The sequence below is a fragment of the Struthio camelus genome, chromosome 15 (genome assembly GCF_040807025.1).
Source record: "Struthio camelus isolate bStrCam1 chromosome 15, bStrCam1.hap1, whole genome shotgun sequence".
Classification (NCBI taxonomy): domain Eukaryota; kingdom Metazoa; phylum Chordata; class Aves; order Struthioniformes; family Struthionidae; genus Struthio; species Struthio camelus.
In genome coordinates this window covers 7,940,876-7,947,365 of record NC_090956.1, presented here as the reverse complement: position 1 = coordinate 7,947,365, position 6,490 = coordinate 7,940,876, and the positions used below count along the sequence as shown (strand labels likewise).

Sequence of the window (6,490 nt, the reverse complement as noted above, 5' to 3'; positions counted from 1 at the left end):
AAGTTACGCTTCCATTTTAGGATTAGAGCAGAAAGCAGCAAGGTTTCCCATGGCCCCTCTATTCTGCAGGAATGCAGTCCATAGTCTTAGACCAGTCTGTGGGAAAGATCTGCCTCCTGCACAGATGAACGCTTCCCTTAAAGACAACTATTTTGCCAGAGCTGCTGCCTGCTTATTCCAGAGTGCTATGCAATATATATCAGCTGAAAATCTGCTTTCAAAGCTTTGGTGCGCCAGGATTAATTGCAAACATTTTGGCACTGCAGGTTTCCACTTGGCTCCATTTTTTCAGACATACATTATGTGTAATCTGAAGCCAGCACTTATTTCATATTTCTTTTGCAGTAACAATAATAGTTCTCTCAGTCTTTTTTCCTCTCTCTCTAGCAAACAAGTTAATAATTACATCTGCAGTTGTGTTATCACTAAAATAAGTACAACTCCATACTGTGAGAGCTGGGATGATTTTAATTTTAGTTACAAGTGTACAGTTAAAAGCTAAAAGAAGACAAAACAAAATGCAGCACCGTGAACAGTACAAAATTCAACATTTGATCTAATTTTATTTCTGAGATGAGTGTTAAAACCAAGGCGATGAGTACAGATAAGAACCACCAAATAATACAGTAGGAGTGGTAGTTAATTATATGAAGACAAGAATCTGTATTAATGTATTCCAGGGTTATCATAAATGTATCCAGAAATAACATAAGACAATATTAGTTGCAGTCGTTAGGAGAGCAACCTGTTTGGAATAGCAAGAAAAAATTCTTTGTGCTTCTGGGCTATTTTTATTTCTGTAAGGAATATTTTCATAAGCACTTTCATCCCCTCCAGTAAACAAGAGGAAAGGTTGTCTACTTTCCCATGTTTAATGAGTGACTTTTGAATACCGCTATCGACTTAAAGGCGCTTTAATGAACATGGTGTCAGAGGAAAGTTGTCATCTTCTAAGCTGCAAGAAATTATTGCTCATAGAAGAGTACAGTCTCGTGTGCAAGATTATGACTGAGGAATACAAAAGCAGGGTCTTCTCACAAAGAGTTCACAAAGACCTGTGACCTTCGAGGTGTCTAACTGGGCCTGGTTCTGCCGCATAAAGAGTCCGATGATTTGGGTCGAGCCCCGTGTCCTGCTCCTGCTGGGTCGAATCCTAATCTCTCTTGATTTGCACACAGGTATAAAATCAGGTGGATGTTGTCACCAGGGATAGATCGCGCTGGCAGATGTCTGAACCAGCAAATAGGCCTTGGAGAAAGGTGAAAAGACAACAGGATGGTGTGGCTGGAATCAGTTCTCTAACAGAAAAGGTAAGAAGATATATTCATTTTTTTGCAGTCTTTTCTTGATTTCCTAAGAGTTGGATGGGAACAAAGGAAACAACAGAAATGGAGAGTGTGACATTTAGCTGAACAAAAAGCGAGATGAACTAAGCTTCTAATTATACCTCCTCTATGAAAATGAAAGATGTTCTCCAGAAGAACTAAATATCGTACATTTATCCATAATTAGGACAGGATATTGCCAGAGGGAAACATGAAGGTAAAAAGACAAAACAGGGAGAGGTTTTTTTCTTTTTTAATCCTTAAAATTGCCACAAGAAATATGCTGGAAAAGACAAGTTTGTGGGCAGCAGGACCACAGAATGAGGACGAAATGCCACAGGAAGGAAGAAGAGTAATTCTAGGAGTAAACAGCTACTTTTAGAAAATACCATCTGTCCTGAATATGAGTTTGCCGTATATATCACCTACTTACTCATATAAGGATTTTTCCACTGCTTTCCAAGCTCTGGCTTTGCTAAAAGTTAAAAACCTTAACCTGACTCAGATATGGTCACATCCCATGAATAATGTGTACTTTCATTTAGAGTCAAAACTTCCTGGGCATGAGAATCTCCAATCCCAGGATATTGACTCCACTCGTGATCTCATGATGTCACTGCATTTTTTGGGTGGGGGGGAGAGGGGCAGCCCTCAATTTGTCCATCTGTGGAAACTTGCAGGGGGTCTATCTGCCTTGGGAAGCACATGTGTGAAGCTGTTCTTACTTGCTGATGCATCTGGAAGATGAAAGCAGTATGTGAACACCAGGAGCCGTTGTCACATTAGACGCTGAAACTGCCAAAATTGGTTAAAATCAGCTAGCAGGGCAAGTACAGCAGTAAAGCTCAATGAATATATGGGGGATACCTCTGCCCTTTCTGTAGAAAGGAGCCTGAGCCTGGGATGTCATGGGATGTAAAATGCACAGAACTCCTTACGGTAATAGAAGGAAAAACACATCAATAAGCAGTTTTGCAAGCCGTTAATACTCAACAGTCTAATTATCCACAAACATTGGAGGTGGGAAGTCATCTTTTGAAATATGCTATTCTCCATCAAAGATTGTTTTCTTCAGGGCTTGCTGTGGTATCACTAGGAAATCAGAAAATGAGAGGAAAAACAATTAATAAATATAAACATCAATCAGGCTGGAAAACAGGCCAAATGCATTTCATCCTTTGAGGGAACAAGGCAGGCTTTCATCGCTAAGTCCTAGGCAACTCCTAAAGGATGAAGAATGAGCAGTGAAGTTAAAAAGAGCGAGGTCTGGGTGGCGGAATACATGGGAACCAGCAGATAGGCTGAGCCTATCCCTGAAAGGCCTTATTGGAGACAGGGACCTTTTTTTCTTTACTTTTTCCCCAGAAAGATTTTCCATCAGCTAGTAAAGCTGTGCAGGGGGACAAAGACAAGCAAGAACACCCCAGACGAGCTGTTTTGGGTCCAACCGGTGAGGATTCATGGTTACTGGGCAGTGATCCCCTACACTATTCCCGATGAAATATGGGGAACTGACACTGTGCCATCCATCTTTGCACAAAGCAACACCAAACTGTTAGTGTCTCTCTTCACCCACCTGAGCCAGCTGCAAATAGTGGGGATGAAAATATCCAAGAGTGGTATGCCAAGTCAAAATCGCTCTCGCAGTTGATTCTAAGTTAGTGCAGTTTTTGTCAGCACCCATTGCTCACGGTTGTGGTGGGAAGACATGCATCCAGCTGCAGAAAATGAGGATGAAAATGCTGAAATTGGCTAGAAAATATAGCAGCAGGTGCTCATTTTTTATCTTTGGGGTAGCAGCAACCTGATCTGGTTACTGAGTATGGTGGAGCAAATCTGGGACATTGGGCCTGACTGGTTCCTCGTACTCCAGTTTCCTTCCCGTGAATTTCCACCTGATTTATCCTGTCATACATGCTGGCTCTTTGATTACAAGAGGTCTGCCAAGGGCGGGGGGTAGGGGGGAATCTTCCTTACGTGGAAGCACTGGACATTACTGTATGATCTTGCGCTAAGCGAATGAGTTGGGCATGCTGAGTTTTTTGACCCCAGCCGGAATCATCCTTTATACTGGTACTGCTTTGCTGAGCTGGTGGCCACTGGTTGGGACATACGGTCCATGGAAATCACCCGGTTGCTTTCTACTAGCCCCTTGCTCTCATCTCCCCCAGCAGAACTGAAACACTAACACACCTCCACACCGTTTCATGGATGTGGATAGGTCTGTGTAGCACACAAATGACTTTTTTTTTTGTGGAAACATTACTTATCCTCTCCTCCAATTTCCCACAAGGAAGAAGTGTGAAAACACAACCTGCCAGCCTGTCTCCCACTCTCCAGCACCAGTATACAGAACAAATTATATATTTCAGCTTGGGTAGAGAAAGGGAGGGAACTTCAGGGAGTCAGATTGCTCTCAATTAGTAGTTATCTCCAGCAGCTTGTCTGATTAATGGCTGCATCTCACACTGTGACTGTATAATAGGTGCAGGGAAGGTGCTTTAAAAGTACTTTGCTCCTAATTACTGTGGAGACTGAAACGGTGGGTATCTATTGTAAGAGTAAACATCTTCCTTCTCCGTCCTTTCCCCAGACACGTTCGGATGGCAGCTAACCCTGGGCTTAGATGGGCAGGCTGGTTGGGGACAGGAGCATCAGATGCCGGCTGGTTTACATAGCAAGATGCTGAGCGTGATGGAGCTTTGTAAGGCATGCGGTGGCATCAGTGCTAAGTACCGTTGCATCAGGAGACTTCATACGCTGCACCGGAGTCTGGCTTCTTTGGAGTCGATCCTCAAGGTACCACAGCACCTGCCTGTCGTGCTGCCTGTGTCTTCTGCACGCCCACTGCAGTGTCAGAGACCTGCTAGGTGATGGTGTAACGCATTAATGCTTACAACATAACATGCTGGGCCCAACTTGAGGCCATACTGCAGTCCAGGTCCCAGTTCTGCCATAAGCAGTGACTCTGGGTAAATCAATCTGATGTGTCTTTGTAACAGGGCCAAATCAAGCATGCCCATACTTGTATCTTGGGATAGCTTTGCTGAAATGCCAGCAGACGTATTGCCCAACTAGACCTGAACTGCTGTGACTTGACTCCTGCCTTGCTTGCCAGCACGTCCCTAGCATCTCCAGAGGCTGTTCTCTAGGTTTCACGGCTCCGGTTACCAGAGATGGGTGATAATCCTCCTTGGAGTTATGGGAAAAGCTTGTCTGTGCTTCCAAGGGAACGTACTAGAAGATCATTTAAAACTTGGACAACTTTACTCTGCCTCCTTTTTCATTATGAAGTGAGGGAACAGCGCAAATGTCCTTTAGCCTGCAGAAATCAGCAAGCACAGGCTGAACGCACTACCAAACTTGAACAAAATGAGAACTCGTTTGTGGGTAGGAGGCAGAGACTTGGAGTGATCTTCTCCTTTGGTCTGCTGAGAAAACATTCCTGTACTGTGTGGAGAATTTGCTCTGTGCCAAGCCTTAGCTTAGCATCTAGGGAGCTTTCTCCTACACCTACATGTTTACTGCTCTTTAGGGCTTGTTCAGGTATTTGGACATGCTGGTGCAGCTTCCAGTGCAGCCTAGTCTGCTCAAATGGTTTCAGCAACGTGGGAGCTCTTGCAAGTCAGTAAGATATGAGGATGACCTCATGCCTTCCTCTCCACCCAACAGCTCCTTTGCCTCAGGCATAAAGATGCAGATAATCATAATCACCCGACCAAGAATTTGGAGATCCTTTGGCAAAAGTTGCTCTGCCAGCGCCAAACCCACGACTGTACTATGACCTGGAATGCAACAACGTTTTCATAATCACAGCTGAATTACATCAAAATTAAAATCAACTCATGGCTATCTGGGGGACCCTATACTAAACTTTTTTTCCGTCTCCTTTCCAGTAAGTCCACTTAATTATGCATTTGCCGCAAAATAAAGAACAGTTTTAAAATACATTTACCTTGTAAAATATCAAATCTTCTTTAGAAATGGGCACGGATGAATTATGAATGAAGGCATGCAATGCTGAAAGTCCCCGCTTATACATTTTTAAATGTAGCCTTTCACTTCTGATAATACTTTTAAAAACCCCTTGGACCGGAGTTTACAGTCTCACAAAAACCAGCCATATGCTTTGCCACCACGTTCCCTGATCTGAAGAGACTGCCAGCTGCTTCTGTGAAGTATCGCGTCATGGGGGCTCCCTCCCAGCCAGGCCAGCAGGTCTGGACAAAGGTCACCTGAAAGGGCAAGAGAGCATGGTAATAACAATTATCCGCTGAGAAGAGAAAGTAAAGCTTTTTTTTTAAAGGTTTCTTATCTTGTCTGAAATGACGTGCTGACACGGCTATGTGGCATGGGGACCAGAGTCGGTATGTGGCAGGGGCTGGTCGCAGGCCCCCGCACAGGAGTCGGACTGTAGGCATAGGTGCTGATAAACTGTAAAAACAGTTTAAAGCTCTCCTTTAAGAACATTATCATTTTATTTTACAGAGTAAGAGACCTACCGGGCTGGAGATAAGAGGCAAAACTAAATTCAAGTTATATGAACAAGAGGGAAAAAGAAAATTCTGAGCTTATCCTTCCCTCGCACACATTTTCTCTACCAATCTTTCTTCAGAGACAATTTTTTCTCTCCATAATTCATTCAGTCAGAGTTAAAGGCCGGAAGGGGACCTCAGTCCCTCAGATTTGATCTTTCTTATGACAGCGCTTCACCAGGCATCCCAATACTCGGCCCAGTAATTACCTGACTAAAGCAGTTTCCAGAAAGGCACCTGCAGTTGATTTGAAAACATCAGGAAATGGCAAATATAGCTACTTCCCTTAGCATCTTGTTCTGATGTCCTCCTGTCCCTAAATTTTACCTTCACGGGATTCATTATCAGCTGTTTTGATGGCCTGCTGCTGCACAGGGGGATTGGCTTGCCTGGCTTGGCGTGGGAGCGCAGGTGCAGCAGCAGCGTCCTTCAGGTCTCCTGGAGCTCCCCGACGGTGTTAGAGCTGTTCAAAATGCATCTCACGGGTCAGGGCTTTCCTCAGCCAAGCCTTTCAGGGCACATAAGTAGCAGGTCTAATTAAGTCAGGTTTTTTCACCAGCCAATGATGTCTAATATTTTCACTGTGGGCTAAAAGGACTGATAGGTCCTAGCAAAGTTCACGTGGTCGGA

General features: G+C 44.0%; 1 long non-coding RNA gene across 1 annotated transcript; it reads right to left on the bottom strand.

The window, feature by feature from the left end:
* Positions 1 to 446: 446 nt before the first annotated feature.
* Positions 447 to 5,545, bottom strand: LOC138061087 (uncharacterized). Its single transcript, XR_011134718.1, has 4 exons — positions 5,281 to 5,545; positions 4,062 to 4,191; positions 2,902 to 3,043; positions 447 to 2,417 (listed from the first exon to the last, which is right to left on the bottom strand). It is a non-coding gene; the product is annotated as an uncharacterized lncRNA (long non-coding RNA).
* Between the last annotated feature and the right edge of the window lie 945 nt (positions 5,546 to 6,490).